This window comes from Lissotriton helveticus, chromosome 11 (genome assembly GCF_964261635.1).
Source record: "Lissotriton helveticus chromosome 11, aLisHel1.1, whole genome shotgun sequence".
NCBI lineage: Eukaryota > Metazoa > Chordata > Amphibia > Caudata > Salamandridae > Lissotriton > Lissotriton helveticus.
The window spans coordinates 710928688-710952936 of NC_136072.1; the positions used below are offsets into that span (position 1 = coordinate 710928688).

The following is a 24249-nucleotide window of genomic DNA, read 5'->3' on the forward strand; positions in this document are numbered from 1 at the left end:
GGTCTCTGTCTGACGTGAGCAGCGCATGGCTCATATACGACAACAGTGACATCATATACACGGAGGTGCGATGGCCGAGTGGTTAAGGCGTTGGACTCGAAATTCAATGGGGTTTCCCTGCGCAGGTTCGAATCCTGCTTGCAGCATCAGGCGATTTTGCATGAACACCATTTGGTTTGTTAAGGAAATGTTCGCTTTTCGTTACGCAATCCTCATCAAGTCACAGAGTAAAACAGCAAAAACTCAAACTAAATGTAAACATTAAGACAATTTCAACACTCAGGAAGTGTCTTAGAGAGCAGGTGGTTCACAGGGTTCGTAGTCTGGACCTGTTCTGCCTGATCTTGACGAGTCACGAAAAGAGTAATTTTTTTATGTAGATTGTCTTGTTTAGGCTTTTGGACTCTTTCTGAGTACACTTAAGGGCCTGGTCCCAGCGCCGTAATATAGGTAAAAGGGGGTAGAAATGCGCAGTGATTGATTACTGCTCATCTGTGCCCTGTCACTCACTTTGAGTGATACGTGTTGCTATTTTTATTAATTCTATGAAAGCAAGTGAAATAAGTGAGGGCAACAGAGCACTGCTGGTACCTGCCCCTTCCTTCTGTTACTTTATTTTTTAGGTCTCTGTCTGACGTGAGCAGCGCATGGCTCATATACGACAACAGTGACATCATACTCATGGAGCTGTGATGGCCGAGTGGTTAAGGCGTTGGACTCGAAATCCAATGGGGTTTCCCTGTGCAGGTTCGAATCCTGCTTGCAGCGACGTATGATTTTGCATGAACACCATTTGGTTTGTTAAGGAAATTTTCACTTCTCGTTAGTCAATCCTCATCAAGTCACAGAGTTAAACAGCAAAAATTCAAACTAAATGTAAACATTAAGACAATTTCAACACTCAGGAAGTGTTTTAGAGAGCAGGTGGTTCAAAGGGTTCGTAGTCTGGACCTGTCCTGCTTGATCTTGACGAGTCACGAAAAGAGTAATTTTTTTATGTAGAGTGTCTTGTTTAGGCTTTTGGACTCTTTCTGGGTACTCTTAAGGGCCCATTCCCAGCGCAGTAATATAGGGAAAAGAGGGTAGGAATGTGCAGTGATTGATTACCGCTCATCTGTGCCCTGTCACTCACTTTGAGTGATGCGTGTTGCTATTTTTATTAATTGTATGAAAGCATGCGAAATGAGTGAGGGAGACAGGGCAATGCTGGTACGTGCCCCGTCCTTCCGTTACTTTAATTTTTAGGTCTCAGCCTGATGTGAGCAGCGCATGGCTCGTATACGACAACAGTGACATCATACTCACGCAGCTGTGATGGCCGAGTGGTTAAGGCGTTGGACTTGAAATACAATGGGGTTTCCCCGCTTAGGTTAGAATCCTGCTTGCAGCGTCGTGACATTTTGCATGAGCACCATTTGGTTTAGTTAAGAAAATGTTCACTTCTCGTTATGCAATCATCATCAAGTCACAGAGTTAAACGGCAAAAGCTCAAACTAGATGTAAACATTGAGACAATTTCCACACCCAGGAAGTGTTTTAGAGAGCAGTTGGCTCGGAAGGGATCGTAGTCTGGAGCTGTCCTGCCTGATATAGACAAGTCACGAAAAGAGTAATTTTTTTATGAAGCGTGTCTTGTTTATTCTTTTGGACTCTTTCTGAGTACACTTAAGGGCCCGTTGCCACCACCGTAATATAGGGAAAAGAGGGTAGAAATGTGCAGTGATTGATTACCGCTCATCTGTGCCCTGTCACTCACTTTGAGTGATACGTGTTGCTATTTTTATTAATTGTATGAAAGCATGCGAAATAAGTGAGGGAAACAGGGCACTGCTGGTACCTGCCCCGTCCTTACGTTGCTCTATTTTTTAGGTCTCGGTCTGACTTGAGCAGTGCATGGCTCGTATACGACAACATGGAGCTGCGATGGCCGAGTGGTTAAGGCGTTGGAATCGAAATCAATGGGGTTTCCTTGCGCAGGTCCGAATCCTGCTTGCAGCGTTGTGCGATTTTGCATGAACACCATTTGGTTTGTTAAGGAAATGTTCACTTCTCGTTACACAATCCTCATCAAGTCACAGAGTTAAACAGCAAAAACTCAAACTAAATGTAAACATTAAGACAATTTCAACACTCAGGAAGTGTCTTAGAGAGCAGGTGGTTCACAGGGTTCGTAGTCTGGACCTGTTCTGCCTGATCTTGACAAGTCACGAAAAGAGTAATTTGTTTATGTAGATTGTCTTGTTTAGGCTTTTGGACTCTTTCTGAGTACACTTAAGGGCCTGGTCCCAGCGCCGTAATATAGGTAAAAGGGGGTAGAAATGCGCAGTGATTGATTACTGCTCATCTGTGCCCTGTCACTCACTTTGAGTGATACGTGTTGCTATTTTTATTAATTCTATGAAAGCAAGTGAAATAAGTGAGGGCAACAGAGCACTGCTGGTACCTGCCCCTTCCTTCGGTTACTTTATTTTTTAGGTCTCTGTCTGACGTGAGCAGCGCATGGCTCATATACGACAACAGTGACATCATACTCATGGAGCTGTGATGGCCGAGTGGTTAAGGCGTTGGACTCGAAATCCAATGGGGTTTCCCTGCGCAGGTTCGAATCCTGCTTGCAGCGACGTATGATTTTGCATGAACACCATTTGGTTTGTTAAGGAAATTTTCACTTCTCGTTAGTCAATCCTCATCAAGTCACAGAGTTAAACAGCAAAAATTCAAACTAAATGTAAACATTAAGACAATTTCAACACTCAGGAAGTGTTTTAGAGAGCAGGTGGTTCAAAGGGTTCGTAGTCTGGACCTGTCCTGCTTGATCTTGACGAGTCACGAAAAGAGTAATTTTTTTATGTAGAGTGTCTTGTTTAGGCTTTTGGACTCTTTCTGAGTACTCTTAAGGGCCCATTCCCAGCGCAGTAATATAGGGAAAAGAGGGTAGGAATGTGCAGTGATTGATTACCGCTCATCTGTGCCCTGTCACTCACTTTGAGTGATGCGTGTTGCTATTTTTATTAATTGTATGAAAGCATGCGAAATGAGTGAGGGAGACAGGGCAATGCTGGTACGTGCCCCGTCCTTCCGTTACTTTAATTTTTAGGTCTCAGCCTGATGTGAGCAGCGCATGGCTCGTATACGACAACAGTGACATCATACTCACGCAGCTGTGATGGCCGAGTGGTTAAGGCGTTGGACTTGAAATACAATGGGGTTTCCCCGCTTAGGTTAGAATCCTGCTTGCAGCGTCGTGAGATTTTGCATGAGCACCATTTGGTTTAGTTAAGAAAATGTTCACTTCTCGTTATGCAATCATCATCAAGTCACAGAGTTAAACGGCAAAAACTCAAACTAGATGTAAACATTGAGACAATTTCCACACCCAGGAAGTGTTTTAGAGAGCAGTTGGCTCGGAAGGGATCGTAGTCTGGAGCTGTCCTGCCTGATATAGACAAGTCACGAAAAGAGTAATTTTTTTATGAAGCGTGTCTTGTTTATTCTTTTGGACTCTTTCTGAGTACACTTAAGGGCCCGTTGCCACCACCGTAATATAGGGAAAAGAGGGTAGAAATGTGCAGTGATTGATTACCGCTCATCTGTGCCCTGTCACTCACTTTGAGTGATACGTGTTGCTATTTTTATTAATTGTATGAAAGCATGCGAAATAAGTGAGGGAAACAGGGCACTGCTGGTACCTGCCCCGTCCTTACGTTGCTCTATTTTTTAGGTCTCGGTCTGACTTGAGCAGTGCATGGCTCGTATACGACAACATGGAGCTGCGATGGCCGAGTGGTTAAGGCGTTGGAATAGAAATCAATGGGGTTTCCTTGCGCAGGTCCGAATCCTGCTTGCAGCGTCGTGCGATTTTGCATGAACACCATTTGGTTTGTTAAGGAAATGTTCACTTCTCGTTACACAATCCTCATCAAGTCACAGAGTTAAACAGCAAAAACTCAAACTGAATGTAAACATTAAGACAATTTCAACACTCAGGAAGTGTTTTAGAGAGCAGGTGGCTCGGAAGGGTTCGTAGTCTGGACCTGTCCTGCCTGATCTTGACGAGTCACGAAAAGAGTAATTTTTTATGTAGCGTGTCTTGTTTAGGCTTTTGGACTCTTTCTGAGTACACTTAAGGGCCCATTCCCAGCGCCGTAATATAGGGAAAAGAGGGTAGAAATGCGCAGTGATTGATTACCACTCATCTGTGCCCTGTCACTCACTTTGAGTGATGCGTGTTGCTATTTTTATTAATTGTATGAAAGCATGCGAAATAAGTGAGGGAGACAGGGCACTGCTGGTACGTGCCCCGTCCTTCCGTTACTTTAATTTTTAGGTCTCGGAATGATGTGAGCAGCGCATGGCTCGTATACGACAACAGTGACATCATACTCACGCAGCTGCGATGGCCGAGTGGTTAAGGCATTGGACTTGAAATCCAATGGGGTTTCCCCGTGTAGGTTCGAATCCAGCTTGGAGCGTCATGAGATTTAGCATGAACACCATTTGGTTTAGTTAAGTAAATCTTCACTTCTCGTTATGCAATCCTCATCAAGTCACAGAGTTAAACGGCAAAAACTCAAACTAGATGTAAACATTGAGACAATTTCTTCACCCAGGAAGTTTTTTAGAGAGCAGGTGGCTAGGAAGGGTTTGTAATCTGGAGCTGTCCTGCCTGATATAGACAAGTCACGAAACGAGTAATCTTTTTTTATGAAGCGTGTCTTGTTTAGGCTTTTGGACTCTTTCTGAGTACACTTAAGGGCCCGTTGCCACCACCGTGATTTATGGAAAAGAGGGTAGAAATGCGCAGTGATTGATTACCCCTCATCTGTGCCCTGTCACTCACTTTGAGTGATACGTGTTGCTATTTTTATTAATTGTATGAAAGCAAGCGAAATAAGTGAGGGCAACAGAGCACTGCTGGTACCTGCCCCGTCATTCTGTTACTTTATTTTTTAGGTCTCGGTCTGACGTGAGCAGCGCATGGCTCATATACGACAACAGTGACGTCATACCCATGGAGTTGAGATGGCCGAGTGGTTAAGGCTTTGGAATCGAAATCCAATAGGGTTTCCCTGCGCAGGTTCGAATCCTGCCTGCAACGACATGCGATTTTGCATGAACACCATTTGGTTTGTTAAGGAAATTTTCACTTCTCGTTATTCAATCCTCATCAAGTCACAGAGTTAAACAGCAAAAATTCAAACTAAATGTAAACATTAAGACAATTTCAACACTCAGGAAGTGTTTAAGAGAGCAGGTGGATCGGAAGGGTTCGTAGTCTGGACCTGTCCTGCCTGATCTTGACGAGCCACGAAAAGAGTAATTTGTTTTATGTAGAGTGTCTTGTTTAGGCTTTTGGGCTCTTTCTGAGTACACTTAAGGGCCCGTTGCCACCGCCGTAATTTATGGAAAAGAGGGTAGAAATGCGCAGTGATTGATTACCGCTCATCTGTGCCCTGTCACTCACTTTGAGTGATACGTGTTGCTATTTTTATTAATTGTATAAAAGCATGTGAAATAAGTGAGGGTAACAGGGCACTGCTGGTTCCTGCCCCGTCCTTATGTTACTTTATTTTTTAGGTCTCGGTCTGACATGAGCAGCGCATGGCTCATATACGACAACAATGACATCATAATCATGAAGCTGCGATGGCCGAGTGGTTAAGACCTTGGACTCGAAATTCAATGGGGTTTCCCTGCGCAGGTTCAAATCATTCTTGCAGCATCGGGCGATTTTGCATGAACACCATTTGGTTTGTTAAGGAAATGTTCACTTCTCGTTACGCAATCCTCATCAAGTCACAGAGTGAAACAGCAAAAACTCAAACTAAATGTAAACATTAAGACAATTTCAACATTCAGAAAGTGTTTTAGAGAGCAGGTGGTTCGAAGGGTTCGTAGTCTGGACCTGTCCTGCCTGATCTTGACGAGTCACGAAAAGAGTAATTTTTTTTCTGTAGAGCGTCTTGTTTAGGCTTTTGGACTCTTTCTGAGTACACTTAAGGGCACGGTCCCAGCGCCGTAATATGGGGAAAAGAGGGTAGAAATGCGCAGTGATTGATTACTGCTCGTCTGTGCCCTGTCACTCACTTTGAGTGATACGTGTTGCTATTTTTAATAATTGTATGAAAGCAAGTGAAATAAGTGAGGGCAACAGAGCAATGCTGGTACCTGCCCCGTCCTTCCGTTACTTTATTTTTTAGGTCTCGGTCTGACGTGAGCAGCGCATGGCTCATATACGACAACAGTGACATCATACTCATGGAGCTGCAATGGCCGAGTGGTTAAGGAGTTGGACAGAAAATCCAATGGGGTTGCCCTGCACAGGTTAGAATCCTGCTTGCAGCGACGTGCGAATTTGCATTAACACCATTTGGTTTGATAAGGAAATTTTCACTTGTCGTTAGTCAATCCTCATCAAGTCACAGAGTTAAACAGCAAAAATTTAAACTAAATGGAAACATTAAGACAATTTCAACACTCAGGAAGTGTTTAAGAGAGCAGGTGGTTCGGAAGGGTTCGTAGTCTGGACCTGTCCTGCCTGATCTTGACGAGTCACAAAAAGAGTAATTTTTTTATTTAGCGTGTTTGGTTTAGGCTTTTGGACTCTTTCTGAGTACTCTGAAGGGCCCATTCACAGCGCCGTAAGATAGGGCAAAGAGGGTTGAAATGTGCAGTGATTGATTACCGCTCATCTGTGCCCTGTCACTCACTTTGAGTGATGCGTGTTGCTATTTTTATTAATTGTATCAAAGCATGCGAAATAAATGAGTGAGACAGGGCACTGCTGGTACGTGCCCCGTCCTTACGTTACTTTAATTTTTTGGTCTCAGCCTGATGTGAGCAGCGCATGGCTCGTATACGACAACAGTGACATCATACTCACGCAGCTGTGATGGCCGAGTGGTTAAGGCGTTGGACTTGAAATCCAGTGGGGATTCCCTGGTTAGGTTCGAATCCTGCTTGCAGAGTCGTGAGATTTTGCATGAGCACCATTTGGTTTAGTTAAGTGAATGTTCACTTCTCGTTATGCAATCATCATCAAGTCACAGAGTTAAACGGCAAAAACTCAAACTAGATGTAAACATTGAGACAATTTCCACACCCAGGAAGTCTTTTAGAGAGCAGGTGGCTCGGAAGGGTTCGTAGTCTGGAGCTGTCCTGCCTGATATAGACAAGTCACGAAAAGAGTAATTTTTTTTATGAAGCGTGTCTTGTTTATTCTTTTGACTCGTTCTGAGTACACTTAAGGGCCTGTTGCCACTACCGTAATATAGGGAAAAGAGGGTAGAAATGTGCAGTGATTGATTACCGCTCATCTGTGCCCTGTCACTCACTTTGAGTGATACGTGTTGCTATTTTTATTAATTGTATGAAAGCATGTGAAATAAGTGAGGGCAACAGGGCACTGCTGGTACCTTCCCCGTCCTTCCGTTGCTCTATTTTTTAGGTCTGGGTCTGACTTGAGCAGTGCATGGCTCGTATAGGACAACATGGAGCTGCGATGGCCGAGTGGTTAAGGCGTTGGACTCGAAATTCAATGGGATTTCCCTGCGCAGGGTCGAATCCTGCTTGCAGCATCGGGCGATTTTGCATGAACACCATTTGGTTTGTTAAGGAAATGTTCACTACTCGTTACGCAATCCTCATCAAGTCACAGAGTTAAACAGCAAAAACTCAAACTAAATGTAAACATTAAGACAATTTCTACACTCAGGAAGTGTTTCAGAGAGCAGGTGGTTCGAAGAGTTCGTAGTCTGGACCTGTCCTGCCTGATCTTAACGAGTCACGAAAAGAGTAATTTTTTTTTATGAAGCGTGTCTTGTTTATTCTTTTGGACTCTTTCTGAGTACACTTAAGGGCCCGTTGCCACCACCGTAATATAGGGAAAAGAGGGTAGAAATGTGCAGTGATTGATTACCGCTCATCTGTGCCCTGTCACTCACTTTGAGTGATACGTGTTGCTATTTTTATTAATTGTATGAAAGCATGCGAAATAAGTGAGGGCAACAGGGCACTGCCGGTACCTGCCCCGTCCTTCCGTTGCTCTATTTTTTAGGTCTCGGTCTGACTTGAGCAGTGCATGGCTCGTATACGACAACATGGAGCTGCGATGGCCGAGTGGTTAAGGCGTTGGAATCGAAATCAATGGGGTTTCCCTGCGCAGGTCCGAATCCTGCTTGCAGCGTCGTGCGATTTTGCATGAACACCATTTGGTTTGTTAAGGAAATGTTCACTTCTCGTTACGCAATCCTCATCAAGTCACAGAGTTAAACAGCAAAAACTCAAACTAAATGTAAACATTAAGACAATTTCAACACTCAGGAAGTGTTTTAAAGAGCAGGTGGCTCGGAAGGGTTCGTAGTCTGGACCTGTCCTGCCTGATCTTGACGAGTCACGAAAAGAGTAATTTATTTATGTAGCGTGTCTTGTTTAGGCTTTTGGACTCTTTCTGAGTACACTTAGGGGCCCATTCCCAGCGCCGTAATATAGGGAAAAGAGGGTAGAAATGCGCAGTGATTGATTACCACTCATCTGTGCCCTGTCACTCACTTTGAGGGATGCGTGTTGTTATTTTTATTAATTGTTTGAAAGCATGCGAAATAAGTGAGGGAGACAGGGCACTGCTGGTGCGTGCCCCGTCCTTCCGTTTTTTTTATTTTTAGGTCTCGGCCTGATGTGAGCAGCACATGGCTCGTCATACTCACGCAGCTGCGATGGCTGAGTGGTTAAGGCGTTGGACTTGAAATCCAATGGGGATTTGTGGAAAATGACTAAATTTAGGTATACATAAGCGGCGTTCATTTATGTTCACCACAGCCACTGTTGAAAGTAAAGCAAAAATCACGAAGCAGTGGCCACGCCATCTTGTCCCTTTTAGGCCCCATCACGAACGTAGGTGGCAGCCATTTTGTATATCATGACCTCTCTGCCCACTGCCAATAGCCTGCGCGTCTCCCCCCCTCACTCCCCGGCCTCGCAAGCATTCCCCCGCACCCCGACAGCCCCCGGTCTCTCCTGCTTGGGCCATAAACACGCCTCTAACGCGACCCTGTCTCAGAGCTACATCCCGTGCTGAACCCCCTCGCTCTTTCATCTCATTCAACAAACAGGCCCTTTTTGATAACTTCTTACTCCCTGCCCGATTGTCTGACCTGATCCCAGGCCATCACCTAGCCCAACAGATGCAGTTTATTGCCCCCTACAGTAGGACCTCGCCTCACATCAAAGGAGCGGGGATTGATCAATGCCTTCACACCCCTAGATCCGACCGATCGCCCACATTCTTGTTCCCAGCGGAATGTCCAGCTGCGCGATAGCCATCATGCTGAGATTTGGGTGGGGACCTCTACTGTAGATATGTGTGAGAACGGGCCTGAACCGGGGATTCCAAAGATACCTTTTTAAACTTCAAAGCAATACCACGGATGTCATAAAATGTAATAAAGTCATAAACTTGTGTATAAGAGGCCAGGCCTCAGAGATGCGGTTAGAGCGCCTCGAGAAGATACCCTGTTGTCTGATTTGACGTGTTCTGCTCCGTCGGAATAAACTCCTGTTTCCTGCCTTCCTGTCTCCAGTGCCTGCCTCTTTGTTTGATAATATTGAATGGTATGAGAGGCGGCTAACGCCGGGAAAACATTGAAGGTTCTTGGTCGACATCGGCCCTACCTTTCAACAATTGGCGTCCCAAACGTGGGGCCCATCAGTGACACGTGGATCCAGTGGGAGAGGTCCCAACGACAGAGTGAACGACTGCAACGATCGGGAAGTGCACCTGCCCGATAGACCCTCGTCTGGCAGCCGATCATCCGAACTTCACTGGTTCCGAACAGACCTCTCTCGAGTGATCCACGGTCCTGACTGGGAACCATCAGGAGTGCCACAGCAATTACGGAGAATAGAGGACGATCAGGGGCTGGAAACAGAAGACGAGAAACTGTCCATGCGGTCCGGGTAAGGTCGTGTAAACACGACGAATTGCGAATTGATTGTTTGATTGTTTGAAAATACTAGTATTACTCATTTGATTGTTTCTTTGGTTCTGAGAGATTCTCTGTCTGCAAACAGGGAAGAATAGGAGTATTCTCTCTTTGCAGATAGTGAAGGGTAGGTAACGCAGGCCTTTGCCCCCGTTGTAATCCATCGTGCCTGCTTCCCTCTCCATTTGATTGATTGTTATCCAAGCATTTACTGTTTTGGAATTGGTTCTCTTTGGATCATTCTCTATTTGCAAACACGCACAGGGTCGCAATACTCTGTTTAGTCTTTGCAGATAATGAAGGATAGGTAACGCAGGCTTTTGCCCCCGTTGTAATCCGTCGTGCCTATTTTTATCCCTCATTTGATTGATTGTTTGACCGAACATTGATCGTTCGGAATTGGTTCTCTTTGGGTTATTCTCTATTCACAAATAAGCACAGAGTCGCAATACTCTGTTTAGTCTTCGCGGATAGTGAAGGATAGGTAGTGCAGACTTTTGTCCCCTTTGAAACCCGTCATGCCTATCTTTGCCCCGTTTGTTGGTAGTTGGTTCAGCCCGGACCGTTTATTGGAGGTAGATCATCCGGCTCCACCGGAGGACACCCCTAATAAAAAGGACATATATATATAAAATGCGGATTAGCCGCTGTATCATGCTAGCAAACAATAACATAAAAATCGTTAGGAAAAACAAAAGGAATCGAGCAAAATCAGTAGGCCACTGATGGGATCTCTTTTTGGCCTGGCTAAAATAGAAACATTAGGAACAACCCCTCATGAGAAATATGAAACTAGTGAGAAGAACCGAACTCGACGCCATGATGGCTGCAAGACAGCTCGACTCCACCGCCCACCCCGCCCAAATAACGACAAACCCTATGCAATTAGTATAAATAAATACAACACTCCAGCAAAGTAACATGTTAACACGTTTTATTATACAACTATTTATTAAACAACTATTTACATGGCAAACGACTGCAACAACAAACCCAAATGCATTTGTCGCCTGCTTGACGCTGTAGCAATGTTGGGCTACTTTGGGCTACTTTGGGCTACTTTTTAGTAGGATTTGGGCTTTAGAAAGTCTACAAAAGCCATCAGCCGGCGAAGTAGCATCGGTGGCGGCCTGGGGTGGAGGACCGTTGTGCGAATAGCCTGGAGGCGACACCACGCGCCGAGACCCGTCCCCAGGACGTCCAGAGGTGGTGCCCAACAAGTTTTGTGCGGGGGATGCCTTGCTGATGGCTCTCCTCAACCCCCCGCACCCTCTTCCGTTGCCGGGCCCGGCTAGCTCAATCGATCAAGCATGAGACTCTTAAACTCAGGGTCGTGGGTCCGGCCATTTTGTATATCTACGCCAGGAGAAGGTGTGGGGCGCCCGCGGAGAGGTGGCGCGGACGGCCCCCCTCCCCCTCCAGGTGGAGGTTCCTCTCCTGCACCAAGACTGCCATTAGCGTTCCACTCAACGGGCCCCCGCGGTTGACTGGCCTGGGGACCCGCTCCGGTGGCCGTGGTGAAGGGCGGCTACCGCGGGACTCACAAGATGGCGGCCGGCTCATGGGCCCTCGACTCCCGCGGGCTTCTGGTGGGGGCAACCGCCACTGTTGCTCGACTATCCCCCATGGATATGCCGCTGCACCGGGTGACCGCCACCTTGTCCACATCTGGTGCCGTGGGAGAGGCTGATTCGGCGCAGCGGTGGAGGGACACGCCTGCTGCCCCGCTTTCTGGAGTGGCCACAATGTTGCCGCAAGATGGTGATGCTCTCGTGCTAACGCCAGCTTTTGTCCAAATTACTAAGAGACACTGTAGACTGTCAATTCGATCAGCTCTGGTGGGACCCCAGCGTGACCCGGTAGGGAAGATTTTGCCTTCCTCGCTTTTAAGTTGCGGTTCACGCCGCCTGTCCTCTCTGCTGGCATTAACGGAATCTTTTGAACTACCGAAAGGGATTCTGGTCCGACCACTTGTTATTGGAGGCATTTGGACTATACTCTGGGCCTGCCCGGCCTCGACCAAAATGGCGCCAGTATGGGCGGGACTCGCAATTCCTTATGACGTTCTAGTTGCTTAAACCTTGATGTTATGGGATATGTATGCAACCTTTGTGCACACGGCGGGCGGGGAAGGGTACTGACTGAACATGCGGACAGCCCTATCGATGTGTTTTCTTTGTCATTTTTGATTCTTGTATTATTAAAAGCTCCGAAATAATGTTACTAATGATACTCGCCCATGGTGTACGTATGAACGATTTTATCGTAACTGATCCAGTTATGCTTCCAACTATAAAATAAACCTTCACTGGTCCTGCAACCGTTAGTCGCGTTTAATTTTTCAATTAAATGGCTCGTCCTTTACTTACTTCTATACTACAGTGTAATGTCTCCTTACCTCATGCGTTTCCCGTCTGCTCCGTGACCGATCTACATGGCCTGAGGCCCGTATTTGAATGCTGGCATCTTCACAAATAAAGTTTTTTTTAAATATGTGGAACTAGCCTCATAACAGTCACTTAGATTGGTAGGTTCTCGAATAAAGGCTACTATTCTCAAAATAAATAAAGGGCAAGTAAAATAAAGCAATGTTGGTTATGAAAAATTAGAAAGACATGGTACATAGAAATAATGCGAAAAGAATAGTCAGGATCTGTCGTATTTTACATTCCTGCAGCATAAGCAATAAGTAAAGATCCTGAGGTTTAGATATATCTATGAATAGGACAGTAGACCAGTTCCTCTGGGCTTCAATGCCGAGATGCAAGGTACTGCATCCCAAAGAAGATAAGTCAAGTACATGGTAGGTAAAAACATTTTCGTGTTTTTTGCGCGCTGATGTGCTTCGAACGCTGTCACCCCCCCTCTTTTCTTTTCTGCAGGTTAATATCGGAATTTCAGCTGAAGTATGGAGAAGACCCAGAATGCACCGTGTTCCACGCAGAAAGAAAAAGAATTGTATGGTATGAATGTGCGCATGGGCCCTGATTTGTGTCGTATGAATGCTTATGTGTGGTGCACGTCTGGGTTGACGAAAGAATGCTTTTTGTATGACTGAAGTGTTGATCGAACGGTCACTGAGATAGGAAAATTAAGCCCGAACATGGTACCTGCATGTGAAAAACGAATAAAAATATAGCACTTTCCTTACTTAGGAACGACTCTCTCTGGAGCTAACGAATGGGGGAGTGGCCTACGCCAGAAACTTGAAGGCCTATTTCAGTACGACGAACCCAACCCCAACCGATATCCCAAATGTGCGCCCAAAATGACGCGCACCAGTGAGTCAACTTATGTGCGGACTAGATGAGAAAAGTTAAGAATACCCCGGGTTGGGGTTCATCCAAAATCCCCCCTCAGCCCAGAAATTAGGGATATTGTCATGCTTTAGATTTACCCCCTCTTCTTCCACCCTCATAGAAAAGTCAGAATTGCACCATCGCACGTCCTACTGACACCCCTCCTTTGCCTCAGCTTGGATCATCATTTGTTAGATGTTGGAAGACCCCACCGTGAGTATAAGCACGACTGGACTAGTGTCCGACCAATTAAAGGGAGTAAGTATTTTTGAAGCGAGGTTACCAACAGAAATTGTCTGCTATTAGGAAGGAAGGAGAACAAAGAGCTCGACCCCCAAATGAATTAATTGGAGTACTGAAAATATGCAACACGAATGAAAAGGCCCTTCCGCCAAAAATAGCCCTCTGTTTTGTCTTAGGTTTTCGTACTTGATGTATGTACTGTCGCACCCTATCTGGTATTTGTGTATACGTAAACTATGAATTTATGTTTTCCACTCAGCTTGTGTTTTATACGTGAAACTGACCCGTACTGTTCTGTATGTGTGTGCACTGAATAGCCTATTGTTATACACGTTTCTCTCTCTCTCTCTCTTTTTATGTTGTACGTGTACTAATAGCCTATTTGGTGCACACGACGCTCTCTCCCTCTGAGGGCTCCCTTGCTCCCTTTTGAATAAATAACGACACTGTACCCCGCCGGTACAGGTATAATTGGCTTTAGACACGACAGTGTTTGAACAAATTGACAGAAACAAAACGATCGTATTTTGCCATATTACTACCTCTCCTTTCTGTAAAATGATGGAACTTAATTGGCTGAGAAAGAAAGGACAGGTAAGACGACTGATGTCCCCTAATCTGACCCTTAAAAGGGAACTATATGCCAGTGGCTTTTGTTTTAGCGCTTTAGTAACACCACCCCCATCGTTCGGATTACCACCGTCCATTGCACAAAAATAGAATGTCCGAAACGTCCCCGTTTCTCCAGAATGGTCCCAGTTCTGCACCAGCCACCCCAGAAAATCTTAAAGACTGTAGCTGTAAGCCCATGATAATAGCACTTCGCTCTTTTTATAAATTAGCAGACCTTGAAGAAAAATATAGCTCAGCAGGATTTGTTTTAGAAAAACACGAGTCTCTACTGGTGGGGCCGGTTTGAATTCGATAAAACCATGTAAATTTTAGATATCAGACTTCTTGCCACATTCGCAAATATAACAGGAGTAAAACGCCAGATAGACCTTATGTTTGAAAATAGAAAATACTTACCAACCCGAACCACAGCAATGATGCATGAGTTAACAGCATACACCGATGTAAGGATTACTAAGCATCCACCCTATCGAGACCAGTAAACGTTTCCCCAACTACTAAGGGTTGGGAGAGGAATTAAAGTGTGTAAACGTCTTCCCCTGCCAGTTCTCTAAAACTTGTTTTTATATACTCATTTAAGGATAACGTGCAGTCGTCGGAGGAGAGGGGCCGGATGTGACGCACAGCCTGGCTGCAGATCGGGGAATATCTATGACCTCGACCAAGGTGGAGCCACGGAGCTAAGAGTTGCGGGACAAGGCACCATTCTCAGCGTGGAAAGTGAAGGAAAGAAGGGCTGTCCAGAAGCCCCTGCACGTTGATGAGCTCGTGCCGAAAGTCCCAGCCCATTGTTCCCGATTGATGGGCCCACTTGATTGAGATTTCTGCCCTCCTTGGTCTGTCTCAGATCTGATCCCACTCCACCCTCTCTTCCCCCGGCCTCCCAAAGCACGCCCCCATCACACCTCCCCCCCTTTTTTTCCTGCATATGGAGTTTTTTAACTTGACTCTGAGAAGGAACACAGCACAAAAAGATTGAATAGGGTTTGTCATGAAGGAAGAACGGAATGCGGGTACCCTGCCTAAGGTACCTATGATAGATTAGTTAGGTAACAGGACAAACAGGACTGTGGTCCGAGAGCAAAGGAATGGCCACACCCTGCAACGCGAGATCTTAAGTAGAGCTGGACGCATAGCTCCACCGCCGGTGCTCAACAGTGCCAACAAAAGAGGAAGAACGATGAGAGCCTACCAGTGATGGCTCGCTGTAAATAAGACACTGGAAAGACGGACCCTTTTTTTGGACATTGCCACCCCTTGACTGTCCCTTGTATTAAGTTGGATTCCTCTCCCAACCACTTTTGTATTGATTAACACCCAATTGAGCTTTCGTAACCTTACGTCGGTCACTTTTCAACTGTACATGGATAACTAAGAAGGCGTTAACTCTGTACCTTGATGATTGTAGAACACCAGTTATGCACATAAACATGCTGTCTAGTTTTGATCCTCACGGAGTCCAGACCTCAAATGTACTTAATAGCCCTTATTCTGCCAGGACATTATTGTATGACATCATGTTTGTGCTCGAACGAAATCCCCTACATCATTCAAGTGATGTCCCCATCTCCAGGTCTAATGTATGTCACAACTAATGCCATCTTGTATGCACTGCCTCCCCGCTCATCACATTGACTACATATGGTTGTGTTCGACTCTGTCTACATTGATAACAGAATTATTTCCATCTGCCTGTAATGCATACGGTCTACCAAAGCAAATTGTATAGCTAAAGTCAGCTTGTACGTCTTCACCTATGACATGAACAGAAATGGACTAGCTTATGATAAAAACTGGGGACTGTGGAAAATGACTAAATTTAGGTATACATAAGCGGCGTTCATTTATGTTCACCACAGCCACTGTTGAAAGTAACGCGAAAATCACGAAGCAGTGGCCACGCCATCTTGTCCCTTTTAGGCCCCATCACGAACGTAGGTGGCAGCCATTTTGTATATCATGACCTCTCTGCCCACTGCCAATAGCCTGCGCGTCTCCCCCCCTCACTCACCGGCCTCGCAAGCATTCCCCCGCGCCCCGACAGCCCCCGGTCTCTCCTGCTTGGGCCATAAACACGCCTCTAACGCGACCCTGTCTCCGAGCCACATCCCTTGCTGAACCCCCTCGCTCTTTCATCTCATTCAAAGAACAGGCCCTTTTGTCTGACCGATTGTCTGACCTGATCCCAGGCCATCACCTAGCCCAACAGATGCAGTTTATTGCCCCCTACAGTAGGACCTCGCCTCACATCAAAGGAGCGGGGATTGATCAATGCCTTCACACCCCTAGATCCGACCGATCGCCCACATTCTTGTTCACAGCGGAATGTCCAGCTGCGCGATAGCCATCATGCTGAGATTTGGGTGGGGACCTCTACTGTAGATATGTGTGAGAACGGGCCTGAACCGGGGATTCCAAAGATACCTTTTTAAACTTCAAAGCAATACCACGGATGTCATAAAATGTAATAAAGTCATAAACTTGTGTATAAGAGGCCAGGCCTCAGAGATGCGGTTAGAGCGCCTCGAGAAGATACCCTGTTGTCTGATTTGACGTGTTCTGCTCCGTCGGAATAAACTCCTGTTTCCTGCCTTCCTGTCTCCAGCGCCTGCCTCTTTGTTTGATAATATTTAATGGTATGAGAGGCGGCTAACGCCGGGCAACAATTGAAGGTTCTTGGTCGACATCGGCCCTACCTTTCAACAGATTCCCCGCGTAGGTTCGAATCCTGCTTGCAGCGTCATGAGATTTTGCATGAACACCATTTGGTTTAGTTAAGTAAATGTTCACATCTCGTTATGCAATCCTCATCAAGTCACAGAGTTAAACGGCAAAAACTCAAACTAGATGTAAACATTGAGACAATTTCTACACCCAGGAAGTGTTTTAGAGAGCAGGTGGCTAGGAAGGGTTTGTAGTCTGGAGCTGTCCTGCCTGATATAGATAAAGTCACGAAAAGAGTAATTGTTTTTATGAAGCGTGTCTTGTTTAGGCTTTTGGACTCTTTCTGAGTACACTTAAGGGCCCGTTGCCACCACCGTAATATAGGGAAAAGAGGGTAGAAAAGAGCAGTGATTGATTACCGCTCATCTGTGCCCTGTCACTCACTTTGAGTGATACGTGTTGCTATTTTTATTAATTGTATGAAAGCATGCGAAATAAGTGAGGGCAACAGGGCACTGCTGGTACCTGCCCCGTCCTTCCGTTGCTTTATATTTTAGGTCTCGGTCTGACGTGAGCAGTGCATGGCTCGTATACGACAACATGGAGCTGCGATGGCCGAGTGGTTAAGGTGTTGGACTCGAAATCAAAGGTGTTTCCCTGTGAAGGTCCGAATCCTGCTTGCAGCGTTGTGCGATTTTGCATGAACACCATTTGGTTTGTTAAGGAAATGTTCACTTCTCGTTACGCAATCCTCATCAAGTCACAGAGTTAAACAGCAAAAACTCAAACTAAATGTAAACATTAAGACAATTTCAACACTCAGGAAGTGTTTTAGAGAGCAGGTGGCTCGGAAGGGTTCGTAGTCTGGACCTGTCCTGCCTGATCTAGACAAGTCAGGAAAAGAGTAATTTTTTTTTATGAAGCGTGTCTAGTTTAGGCTTTTGGACTCTTTCTAAGTACACTTAAGGACCCGTTGCCACCGCCGTAATATAGGGAAAAGAGGGTAGAAATGCGCAGTTATTGATTACCGCTCATCTGTGCCCTGTCACTCACTTTGAGTGATACGTGTTGCTATTTTTATTAATTGTATGAAAGCATGTGAAATAAGTGAGGGCAACAGGGCACTGATGGTTCCTGCCCCGTCCTTATGATACTTTATTTTTTAGGTCTCGGCCTGATGCGAGCAGCGCATGGCTCATATACGAGAACAGTGACATCATAATCATGGAGCTGCGATGGCTGAGTGGTTAAGGTGTTGGACTCGAAATTCAATGGGCTTTCCCTGCGCAGGTTCGAATCCTGCTTGCAGCATCGTGCAATTTTGCATGAACACCATTTGGTTTGTTAAGGAAATGTTCACTTGTCGTTACGCAATCCTCATCAAGTCACAGAGTAAAACAGCAAAAACTCAAACTAAATGTAAACATTAAGACAATTTCAACACTCAGGAAGTGTTTTAGAGAGCAGGTGGTTCGAAGGGTTCGTAGTCTGGAACTGTCCTGCCTGATCTTGACGAGTCACGAAAGGAGTAATTTTTTTTATGTAGAGTGTCTTGTTTAGTCTTTTGGACTCTTTCTGAGTACACTTAAGGGCCCGTTGCCACCACCATAATATAGGGAAAAGAGGGCAGAAATGTGCAGTGATTGATTACTGCTCATCTGTGCCCTGTCACTCACTTTGAGTGATGCGTCTTGCTATTTTTATTAATTGTATGAAAGCATGCGAAATAAGTGAGGGAGACAGGGCACTGCTGGTACGTGCCCCGTCCTTCCGTTACTTCAATTTTTAGGTCTCGGCCTGATGTGAGCAGCGCATGGCTCGTATACGACAACAGTGACTTCATACTCACGCAGCTGCGATGGCCGAGTGGTTAAGGCGTTGGACTTGAAATCCAATGGGGTTTTCCCACGTAGGTTCGAATCCTGCTTGCAGCGTCTTAAGATTTTGCATGAACACAATTTGGTTTAGTTAAGTAAATGTTCACTTCTCATTATGCAATCCTCATCAAGTCACAGAGTTAAACGGCAAAAACTCAAACTAGATGTAAACATTGAGACAATTTCTATGCCCAGGAAGTGTTTTAGAGAGCAGGTGGCTAGGAAGGGTTTGTAGTCTGGACCTGTCCTGCCTGATCTAGACAAGTCAGGAAAAGAGTAATTGTTTTTTATGAAGCGTGTCTTGTTTAGTCTTTTGGATCCTTTTTGAGTACACTTAAGGCCCGGTCCCAGCGCCGTAATATAGGGGAAAGAGGGTTGAAATGCGCAGTGATTGATTACTGCTCATCTGTGCCCTGTCATTCACTTTGAGTGATACGTGTTGCTATTTTTATTAATTGTATGAAAGCAAGCGAAATAAGTGAGGGCAACAGAGCACTGCTGGTACCTGCCCCTTCCTTCGGTTACTTTATTTTTTAGGTCTCGGTCTGACGTGAGCAGCGCATGGCTCATATACGACAACAGTGACATCATACTCATGGAGCTGCGATGGCCGAGTGGGTAAGGCGTTGGACTTGAAATCCAATGAGGTTTCCCTGTGCAGGTTCGAATCCTGCTTGCAGCGATGTACGAATTTGCATGAACACCATTTGGTTTAAGGAAATTTTCACTTCTCGTTAGTCAATCCTCATCAAGTCACAGAGTTAAACAGCAAATATTCTAACTAAATGTAAACATTAAGACAATTTCAACACTCAGGAAGTGTTTAAGAGAGCAGGTGGTTCGGAAGGGTTCGTAGTCTGGACCTGTCCTGCCTGATCTTGACGAGTCACAAAAAGAGTAATTTTTTCATGTAGCGTGTCTTGTTTAGGCATTTGGACTCTTTCTGAGTACTCTTAAGGGCCCATTCCCAGCGCCGTAATATAGGGAAAAGAGGGTAGGAATGTGCAGTGATTGATTACCGCTCATCTGTGCCCTGTAACTCACTATGAGTGATGCGTGTTGCTATTTTTATTAATTGTATGAAAGCATGCGAAATGAGTGAGGGAGACAGGGCACTGCTGGTACATGCCCCGTCCTTCCGTTACTTTAATTTTTAGGTCTCGTCCTGATGTGAGCAGCGCATGGCTCGTTTACGACAACAGTGACATCATACCCAAGCAGCTGTGATGGCCGAGTGGTTAAGGCGTTGGACTTGAAATCCAATGGGGTTTCCCCGCTTAGTTTCGAATCCTGCTTGCAGCGTCATGAGATTTTGCATGAGCACCATTTGGTTTAGTTAAGTAAATGTTCACTTCTTGTTATGCAATCATCATCAAGTCACAGAGTTAAACGGCAAAAACTCAAACTAGATGTAAACATTGGGACAATTTCCACACCCAGGAAGTGTTTTAGAGAGCAGGTGGCTCGGAAGGGTTCGTAGTCTGGAGCTGTCCTGCCTGATATAGACAAGTCACGAAAAGAGTAAGTTTTCTTTATGAAGCGTGGCTTGTTTATTCTTTTGGACTCTTTCTGAGAGGGTAGAAATGTGGAGTGATTGATTACTGCTCATCTGTGCCCTGTCACTCACTTTGAGTGATACGTGTTGCTATTTTTATTAATTGTATGAAAGCAAGCGAAATAAGTGAGCGCAACAGAGCACTGCTGGTACCTGCCCCGTCTGTCGGAACCCAATTCATAGGTTCTGCCCTCTCTGATCCGATTCCAATGAACATGGAACGAAATGTTTGGACTAAAAGGGTGCGCTCCTGGAGACTCAAGATGGCTGCCGCTGTGGCCATGGTGGAGTCCCAGTAGGCGCGCTAGTCTTTCTGACCCCGAGCTTCGTGAAGGCAATGTGAAGCGCGAGCTCCGGCAGAAATCCGCACTTCACCGAGATTTATCGTCCTAAGAGGTTCGTTTTAGTGTCCCGGAATAATCTCAGTCAGAAAAGTGAAAGTCGCTATAGATCCTGTAATCCCTCGAATATCTTGATAGAATTAATTACACTTCGAGACCCAGCGTGTAATTCAAAACGCGGGTTGCCGGGGTTTTCAGGAGAGCGTCTGAGTAAAGTACCTTGTTTCTGCTTCGGTACCCGGCTCTGGAGAAGGCGCGGGTTGCCGAGGCTCCCCTCAGACGAACGGCAGTGAAAGGAGGAGTTATCAAGCGTTTTGACTTTGAAGAGATCTCAGAGCCAAGAGACAGTTTCAAGACGACGAAAGTCAGCGCTGGAACACAGACCTGAAAATTGAGCTAAGTGAAGTAGAAGGATTAATAAGACTCAATTACAAGCATAATCTCCAGTACTCACCGTGTGTATTCCAAGAGGAAAAGAAATACAGTTGTTGGTTAGACCTAGTGAAAGAAAAGAGATAACAGCATTAGTAAAAATGAACAATGTATAATCATACCCAAGACAATGTAAATACTGTGTAAATATGTTCAGAGGACTCACCCCAAAGTCAAGAGTGTGAATAACTCAGCTATCGGTGGAAAGAAAAGAAAAGGCAAGATTAGAAACAACATGAAATAAGAATTAATGAACACACAAGAAATCAGAAACCCCAATAGAAGACATTCTCTCTTATTAGTGAAGTAAGTGCACTTACCTAGTATCCAAATATAAGTCAGCTAGGAATCTTAGAAATATATAAATAAACCCATCCTTGTTCCTTTCTCTCTCAATAGTGACAACTAATAGAGGAGAACAGAAAAACACCACACACATATGAAGAGGAACTAGGGTCCGGCTGCATAGTGGTGGGTGAGAGAGAAATAATAGAATAGAATCCAATAGAGAGAGCAGGAAGTTAGGTTTGTAACCATGTGTTATTGTTTTTAGGTTTCCTTCTACCAGACAGCACCGAGGGTAGCTGATTGAGGAACCCATTACCGGACCAGTCTCTTCTCTGTTTATTATTTTATCCCATTCCGCCGTCCCTTGAGATAATGATGGAGGGTTCTATGTAAAGACCCACCAGCATTGCCAAAAGGGTCGGTGGTTCTAGCATCTCTGTTCCTGTGCAGTAGCTGGAGAAACAAGAGTAAGTTCTAAGGTTCTGACACCGTCCTTCCTTTACTTTATTTTTTAGGTCTCGGTCTGACGTGAGCAGCGCATGGCTCATATACGACAACAGTGACATCATACTCATGGAGCTGCGATGGCCGAGTGGTTAAGGCGTTGGACTTGAAATCCAATGGGGTTTTCCTGCGCAGGTTCGAATCCTGCTTGCAGCGACCTGAGATTTTGCATTAACACCATTTGGTTTGTTAAGGAAATTTTCACTTCTCGTTAGTCAATCCTCATCAAGTCACAGAGTTAAACAGCAAAAATTCAAACTAAATGTAAACATTAAGACAATTTCAACACTCAGGAAGTGTTTTAGAGAGCAGGTGGTTCGGAAGGGTTCGTAGTCTGAACCTGTCCTGCCTGATCTTGACGAGTCACAAAAAGAGTACTTTTTTTATGTAGCGTGTCTTGTTTAGGCATTTGGACTCTTTCTGATTACTCTTAAGGGCCCATTCACAGCGCCGTATGATAGGGAAAAGAGGGTTGAAATGTGCAGTGATTGATTACCGCTCATCTGTGCCCTGTCACTCACTTTGAGTGATGGGTGTTGCTATTTTTATTAATTGTATCAAAGCATGCGAAATAAGTGAGGGAGACAGGGCACTGCTGGTACGTGCCCCGTCCTTCCGTAACTTAAATTTTTAGGTCTCGGCCTGACGTGAGCAGTGCATGGCTCGTATACGACAACAGTGACATCATACTCATGCAGCTGCAATGGCCGAGTGGTTAAGGCGTTGGACTTGAAATCCAATGGGGTTTCCCCACGTAGGTTCGAATCCTGCTTGCAGCGTCATGAGATTTTGCATGAATACCATTTGGTTTAGTTAAGTAAATGTTCACTTCTTGTTATGCAATCCTCATCAAGTCACAGAGTTAAACGGCAAAAACAAAAACTAGATGTAAACATTGAGACAATTTCCACACCCAGGAAGTTTTTTAGAGAGCAGGTGGCTCGGAAGGGTTCGTAGTCTGGACCTGTCTTGCCTGATCTTGACGAGTCCCAAAAAGAGTAATTTTTTTATGTAGCGTGTCTTGTTTAGGCTTTTGGACTCTTTCTGAGTACTCTTAAGGGCCCATTCCCAGCACCGTAATATAGGGAAAAGAGGGTAGAAATGTGCAATGATTGATTACCGCTCATCTGTGCCCTTTCACTCACTTTGAGTGATGCGTGTTGCTATTTTTATTAATTGTATGAAAGCAAGCGAAATAAGTGAGGGCAACAGAGCACTGCTGGTACCTGCCCCGTCCTTCCATTACTTTATTTTTTATGTCTCGGCCTGAAGTGAGCTGCACATGGCTCGTATTCGACAACAGTGACATCATACTCATGGAGCTGCGATGGCCGAGTGGTTAAGGCGTTGGACTCGAAATCAATGGGGTTTCCCTGCGCAGGTCCGAATCCTGCTTGCAGCGTCGTGCGATTTTGCATGAACAAAATTTGGTTCGTTAAGGAAATGTTCGCTTCTCGTTACGCAATCCTCATCAAGTCACAGAGTTCAACAGCAAAAACTCAAACTAAATGTAAACATTAAGACAATTTCAACACTCAGGAAGTGTTTTAGAGTGCAGGTGGTTCGGAAGGGTTCGGAGTCTGGACCTGTCCTGCCTGATCTTAACGAGCCACTAAAAGAGTAATTTTTTAATGTAGCGTGTCTTGTTTAGGCTTTTCGACTTTTTCTGAGTACTCTTAAGGGCCCATTCCCAGCGCCGTAATATAGGGAAAAGAGGGTAGAAATGTGCAGTGATTGATTACCGCTCATCAGTGCCCTGTCACTCACTTTGAGTGATGCGTGTTGCTATTTTTATTAATTGTATGAAAGCAAGCGAAATAAGTGAGGGCAACAGAGCACTGCTGGTACCTGCCCTGTCCTTCCGTTACTTTATTTTTTATGTCTCGGCCTGAAGTGAGCTGCACATGGCTCGTATTCGACAACAGTGACATCATACTCATGGAGCTGCGATGGCCGAGTGGTTAAGGCGTTGGACTCGAAATCAATGGGGTTTCCCTGCGCAGGTCCGAATCCTGCTTGCAGCGTCGTGCGATTTTGCATGAACAAAATTTGGTTCGTTAAGGAAATGTTCGCTTCTCGTTACGCAATCCTCATCAAGTCACAGAGTTAAACAGCAAAAACTCAAACTAAATGTAAACATTAAGACAATTTCAACACTCAGGAAGTGTTTTAGAGTGCAGGTGGTTCGGAAGGGTTCGGAGTCTGGACCTGTCCTGCCTGATCTTAACGAGCCACTAAAAGAGTAATTTTTTAATGTAGCGTGTTTTGTTTAGGCTTTTCGACTTTTTCTGAGTACTCTTAAGGGCCCATTCCCAGCGCCGTAATATAGGGAAAAGAGGGTAGAAATGTGCAGTGATTGATTACCGCTCATCAGTGCCCTGTCACTCACTTTGAGTGATGCGTGTTGCTATTTTTATTAATTGTATCAAAGCA

At 45.2% G+C, this 24249-nt stretch overlaps 19 non-coding genes across 19 annotated transcripts; all 19 read left to right on the forward strand.

Annotated features, from left to right (window-relative positions):
• Positions 1–64: 64 nt before the first annotated feature.
• TRNAS-CGA (transfer RNA serine (anticodon CGA)) lies at positions 65–146 on the forward strand. The gene has a single exon. It is a non-coding gene; the product is annotated as a tRNA-Ser (tRNA).
• Positions 147–686: 540 nt separating this feature from the next.
• Positions 687–768, forward strand: TRNAS-CGA (transfer RNA serine (anticodon CGA)). Its single transcript has one exon. It is a non-coding gene; the product is annotated as a tRNA-Ser (tRNA).
• Positions 769–1308: 540 nt separating this feature from the next.
• TRNAS-UGA (transfer RNA serine (anticodon UGA)) lies at positions 1309–1390 on the forward strand. Its single transcript has one exon. It is a non-coding gene; the product is annotated as a tRNA-Ser (tRNA).
• Positions 1391–2538: 1148 nt separating this feature from the next.
• TRNAS-CGA (transfer RNA serine (anticodon CGA)) lies at positions 2539–2620 on the forward strand. Its single transcript has one exon. It is a non-coding gene; the product is annotated as a tRNA-Ser (tRNA).
• A 540-nt stretch (positions 2621–3160) lies between these two features.
• On the forward strand, positions 3161–3242 carry TRNAS-UGA (transfer RNA serine (anticodon UGA)). The gene has a single exon. It is a non-coding gene; the product is annotated as a tRNA-Ser (tRNA).
• A 1148-nt stretch (positions 3243–4390) lies between these two features.
• TRNAS-UGA (transfer RNA serine (anticodon UGA)) lies at positions 4391–4472 on the forward strand. The gene has a single exon. It is a non-coding gene; the product is annotated as a tRNA-Ser (tRNA).
• A 544-nt stretch (positions 4473–5016) lies between these two features.
• On the forward strand, positions 5017–5098 carry TRNAS-CGA (transfer RNA serine (anticodon CGA)). Its single transcript has one exon. It is a non-coding gene; the product is annotated as a tRNA-Ser (tRNA).
• A 542-nt stretch (positions 5099–5640) lies between these two features.
• On the forward strand, positions 5641–5722 carry TRNAS-CGA (transfer RNA serine (anticodon CGA)). The gene has a single exon. It is a non-coding gene; the product is annotated as a tRNA-Ser (tRNA).
• Positions 5723–6886: 1164 nt separating this feature from the next.
• TRNAS-UGA (transfer RNA serine (anticodon UGA)) lies at positions 6887–6968 on the forward strand. Its single transcript has one exon. It is a non-coding gene; the product is annotated as a tRNA-Ser (tRNA).
• A 527-nt stretch (positions 6969–7495) lies between these two features.
• Positions 7496–7577, forward strand: TRNAS-CGA (transfer RNA serine (anticodon CGA)). Its single transcript has one exon. It is a non-coding gene; the product is annotated as a tRNA-Ser (tRNA).
• A 527-nt stretch (positions 7578–8104) lies between these two features.
• TRNAS-CGA (transfer RNA serine (anticodon CGA)) lies at positions 8105–8185 on the forward strand. Its single transcript has one exon. It is a non-coding gene; the product is annotated as a tRNA-Ser (tRNA).
• Positions 8186–18048: 9863 nt separating this feature from the next.
• On the forward strand, positions 18049–18130 carry TRNAS-CGA (transfer RNA serine (anticodon CGA)). The gene has a single exon. It is a non-coding gene; the product is annotated as a tRNA-Ser (tRNA).
• Positions 18131–18671: 541 nt separating this feature from the next.
• TRNAS-UGA (transfer RNA serine (anticodon UGA)) lies at positions 18672–18753 on the forward strand. Its single transcript has one exon. It is a non-coding gene; the product is annotated as a tRNA-Ser (tRNA).
• Positions 18754–19296: 543 nt separating this feature from the next.
• On the forward strand, positions 19297–19378 carry TRNAS-UGA (transfer RNA serine (anticodon UGA)). The gene has a single exon. It is a non-coding gene; the product is annotated as a tRNA-Ser (tRNA).
• Positions 19379–19916: 538 nt separating this feature from the next.
• TRNAS-UGA (transfer RNA serine (anticodon UGA)) lies at positions 19917–19998 on the forward strand. Its single transcript has one exon. It is a non-coding gene; the product is annotated as a tRNA-Ser (tRNA).
• A 1892-nt stretch (positions 19999–21890) lies between these two features.
• TRNAS-UGA (transfer RNA serine (anticodon UGA)) lies at positions 21891–21972 on the forward strand. Its single transcript has one exon. It is a non-coding gene; the product is annotated as a tRNA-Ser (tRNA).
• Positions 21973–22513: 541 nt separating this feature from the next.
• TRNAS-UGA (transfer RNA serine (anticodon UGA)) lies at positions 22514–22595 on the forward strand. The gene has a single exon. It is a non-coding gene; the product is annotated as a tRNA-Ser (tRNA).
• Positions 22596–23137: 542 nt separating this feature from the next.
• Positions 23138–23218, forward strand: TRNAS-CGA (transfer RNA serine (anticodon CGA)). Its single transcript has one exon. It is a non-coding gene; the product is annotated as a tRNA-Ser (tRNA).
• Positions 23219–23759: 541 nt separating this feature from the next.
• TRNAS-CGA (transfer RNA serine (anticodon CGA)) lies at positions 23760–23840 on the forward strand. Its single transcript has one exon. It is a non-coding gene; the product is annotated as a tRNA-Ser (tRNA).
• The last annotated feature ends 409 nt before the right edge of the window (positions 23841–24249 follow it).